This window comes from Adiantum capillus-veneris, chromosome 1, assembly GCF_014529385.1.
Source record: "Adiantum capillus-veneris isolate H3 chromosome 1, ASM1452938v2, whole genome shotgun sequence".
Lineage (NCBI taxonomy): Eukaryota > Viridiplantae > Streptophyta > Polypodiopsida > Polypodiales > Pteridaceae > Adiantum > Adiantum capillus-veneris.
The window spans coordinates 182,316,170-182,321,069 of NC_140931.1; positions in this window are offsets into that span (position 1 = coordinate 182,316,170).

The following is a 4,900-nucleotide window of genomic DNA, read 5'->3' on the forward strand; positions in this document are numbered from 1 at the left end:
AGCTTTAAGAATGACAATCCTGCATCATAGAACCTAGCCATGGGTACTCACAGAGGGGAGAACCAATACATTCATGTGAAACCTTTCGAGCCAATTAAACTATTGTACCTATTCGAAGGCCTTTCGACGTTGTTGTATGTTGTTGTTTGTGTGTTGCTGTGTGTGCACTGCTGAGCGACGGGGTAGAACAATACTGTGGGACTGCTCTGAGCTGCTGCAGTAAACGCTGATGCTGTGCGCTGATGCAGTAAACTCGATGCTGATGCTGTGCGCTGATGCAGTAAACGCTGATGCTGTGCGCTGCAGTAAACGCTGATGCTGTGCGCTATGCAGTAAACGCCGAATGGTGGGTAGGTGGAAGGAGAAAGGGTGGGTGGGTAGGTGGAAGGAGAAAGGGGGGGGCCAGGAGCCCCCCCATCGTCCGCGCGCGTGCGGACGATGGGGGGGCTCCTGGCCCCCCCCTTTCTCCTTCCCACGTGCCTCATTTAGGCCTCATAACTCTCCTTCCCACGTGCCTCATTTAGGCCTCATTTAGACAGCTGGACGCGCCTACACACCTCAATGGGACGCACCTCAATTGGACGCGCCTACACACTTCAATTGGACGCAACTCAATTGGACGCACCTACACACACCGGAGCTCATATGCAGCAAACATCATGACTAGTGTGAAGTACTCGCCATCCTCAATCTCGTATGCATGCTTACAATTATTCATACCTCTCTCTCTCACTCTTACACACACTGTACACACAGACACAAGTTGCCCTTAATTGCTTTCAAATTTGACTCTTTCCCTTCCATCAAAATATATATACTTTCACATATCAGTGTTCCTACCAGGAATCATGACACCCAGTTTAAAGACTAGTACTATCTCCGTCTTAGCCATTGTACCCAAATTTATCAAATTTATCACTATTTCCTATCCACAGCTAGCTGTTGTTCTACCTGATCTGATTAATTAACCCAACTAGCCATCATAAGCTTTTTGCTACATTCATTTTTAAGGATCAATAGGCTATTTTTGTAGCATTTAGACTTCTTCGCTAGCTTTCTGCCACATTCACAAGGATTAATAAGATGATATTTTGACTACATCAACTAAGATCTTTGTGCTAGTATTTGGAATGAAATTTACTCAGAAAAAGAAGAGAAAAAATGGGGAGCAAGGAGCCTCCCCATCATCCGCGCGTGCGCGGACGATGGCAGAGCTCCTGGCCCCCCATTTTTTCTCTTCTCAGAACCGGTCTCAGGACCGACAGGGAGCACTCCACTCTTGACACATGAGCCGCAGCCCTCAGCTGGCCCAAGTAGTGAGATGAAAAAGGGGGGGGCCAAGAGCCCTCCCATCATCCGCGCGCGCGCGGATGATGGGAGGGCTCTTGGCCCCCCCATTTTTCCCCACCACAGTACATAGCAGCATGACTAGCAGCTCTGTGGTGGGGGAGCCCCCTGCTCCTCCTATCTTTCCATAGCCAGGGGCAACGGTGTTGGGCGGAGACACAGTTGAACTGGGATTGAACGGTCGGGTCCAGATTTGCAAAAAGAATTCAAGAGTACCTGATGAGGAGTTGAACGGAGGAGACAGTGACCGACGAACGACGGTGAGTACCTCAGAACGGAGGAGTCGACATGCAACGAGTTAGAGAGAGAGAGAGAGAGAGAGAGAGAGAGAGAGAGAGAGAGAGAGAGAGAGAGAGAGAGAGAGAGAGAGAGAGAGAGAGAGAGAGAGAGAGAGAGAGAGAGAGAGAGGGAGAGAATGAAAGAATGTATTGATAAAATACACATTTAGATCTAGGGTTTTCTAGTGTTCACATTGTCCGACTAGGGTTTTCTAGTGTTCACTTTGTCCGCCCAACTTAATAAGCAAGCTTTAAATCATACAATTTTTAAAAATAATATGTAGTTTATAACATTAAATGTAATCAAATTATATTAAATTAAGTCAAAATATATTTCATAAATTCAAACAAACAAAATTACTTCATTAAATCAAATTACATTTAATTAAATTAATTCAAATAAACAAGATCAATTTACATCAAATCAAGGAGTGAATGAGTAATAAAAAGAGATAAGTGACAGTTAAGAGATTTGTTGAGATATTGAGAGATATAGTGAGAGAGGAGGAAAGAGAGAGAGAGAGAGAGAGAGAAAGAGAAGTATGATAACAGTGACTAAATAATAAAGAGAGATAAGTGACGGCGGTGAGATTTGTTGAGATATTGAGAGATATAGTGAGAGAGGAGGAAAGAGAGAGAGAGAGAAAACGAAGTATGATAACAGTGAATAAATAATAAAGAGAGATAAGTGACGGCGGTGAGATTTGTTTAGATATTGAGAGATATAGTGAGAGAGGAGGAAAGAGAGAGAGAGAGAAAAAGAAGTATGATAACAGTGAATAAGTAATAAAGAGAGAAAAAGAAGTATGATAACAGTGACGGCGGTGAGATTTGTTGAGATATTGAGAGATATAGTGAAAGAGGGATGCAAGAGAGAGAAAGAGAGCTCATAAGAGAAATGATAAAAAGAGTAATGACAGTATTGAGAGAGACGGAGAGTAGTATTTTGAAAGAGAGAAAGTTTGAGAAATATTTAAAAATACGTTTTGAATGCACGAAATACATTGACAGAGAGTTGTCATCTTGTTCACATTTTAGCTTCTCCTGCCATAGCAAAAACTCTGTAGTTTCGGTTTCTGTTGTTAGGTTCTATTATCTAAGTTATCTTCTTTTATTACCCCCATGTTTATCACTATATGTTTTGCTTTCTTTGTTAGTTTCTCTTACTGACCCTAAATGAGTCCTTCTAGCTCTATCATTTTAACTTGGAAAGTTGATGGAATGCTACTGCAGCATGAAGTGTCTTTGAGAGATAATGAGGTTCTATTGAGTGCATTTTTTCTGCAGAGCTTATTGCCTCCTCACTGTAAACTTTTGGGTTTGAGTGCCATTGTTGAAACTGACAATAAAAAACCATCTGAGATCTGTGTGACACCAAGAAGTGATCATGAAGGAAACGAGCACTATTTGCTTGATGGAACACTTTCAAAAACATATAAAATAGCTCACTCTCATGATTGCGTCTATGTTTCTGATAGTATCGAATCTGCAGAAGATGATACACACACTATGTTTCAGTTCACATCTTATGGAGCTAAGTCATCTCCTTTATGCTTGGATGATGAGGCAATGTCTGATGTACACTTTGACACGCAAAAGGAAGATCAAGTTATACAAGGTTTGCGTCATAACCCTATTGTCATTCCAGTTGACAGTGACGATGCAGATGTGAAAAGAAAATCTATTATCAACTGGATAAAAGAAAGTACAGGTGCAGCTAGACTCAAGAAACTTTTGAGCATTTGTGGAGATTCGATTCATGTAGAAGAGCTTCCTGCAGTTTATGATGGAACAGTGTGCTTCGAACTACCACCTGCATCTGGAAAAAAAAATCGGATGGTTGGAATGGAACAGAAATTTGATGGTCATTTATGGAGTCGACCTTCTCAAACAAACATGTCGATAGACTGCACAATCCGTCTCAGCTCTTGTCTGGGCTACCTGATGTGTCACAGGATAACATGTTCTTACTTTGAAAATGAGAAAAAATTTAACGATGCATATTTTCATGGACATCTTGATCGACCAATCAGCAAGGGATTACCTGCAGCTCAAGCTAACTCAGGCATCACATGTCACTATTGTCAGAGAATTGTTACATGTTCTGCTATTTGTATTTGCAAGATATACTATGTTCTTCCAAAAGATAACCAAATGAGTCGCTTGGCAATACATGTTGGTGAACATTCACACAGCGTTCAACAAGGAACAAACAGAGCCTCCATTGAGAAAGTGAGAAGTCTAGTTAGCACGGTATTGAAGATTGAGAGAGGAGGACCTAGAAAAATTCAGATGATGGTTGCACGCCAGATATTATTCGATTCTCTAACCAAAGAAGATGATGGAATGACAACCGAGAAAGATCTCAATCATTTCTTGGAAGAAATGATGCCACTCGTTCAAAACAAAGGGTAAGAACTATATGTTATCTTTTGGTTTCAAACATTTGATATAGCACTTTCATTTTATAAACGTATGATTATTGTTTATTGTTAATTAGATTCAAGGGAATAGTGACACAAGAAAAATCAAAACAAGGAGTATTGATCGGCGATGGCTATGATAATATTTTGCAACTGCAACGACGTTGTATGTTTCCTTTCTTCCATGGAAGTAGGTTTCCAGGACAGGGAGGGCTTAAAGACAAATGTTACCTATTCAAAATGTCCACCAAAGGTCCAGCCTCTGGAGTAGACTTGATTAATCGCATGCGACGCACAGGTACAGGAGATCTGAGAAATGCCTGGGTACATTTTGATCACACACATCGCATAGAAGGTTGGGCAACAATGTCATGTTCTGTGTACGATCCTAGGTATATAAAATTGACAACTGATTATTTTAGTAATATTCTTGCTATGTTTACATTGCATAATTACAACTTTTGTCTACGTAGCATGCGAGCCTTGCAAGTAATAGCTATCTGTGAATCAAAAGAGGAAGATTGTGAGTCTCAGGTGTTGTTCTGGGAGATGCTCAATAGTGTAGTAGCGCAATGTGGACAAGCACCTCCCGATTTTGCTGGCTTTATGTCAGATGAGGCAGGAGCAAATTGGCTAGCAATTAGAACAGTTTATAATGGAGGACCTCAAAATGTACTTGAGGGAAGAGAGCGTTCTTGCCTCTTTCATTGGGAACAAAGCTTACACAAGTACACCAAGAAGCTCATTTCTTCAAGTAAACAACGAGAACACATCTCCATATGTGAAGCATGGAGAAACGCAATGACTATTCATGAAGCAAATGAGTGTGCAAAGGAAATCAAAGAATGGTGG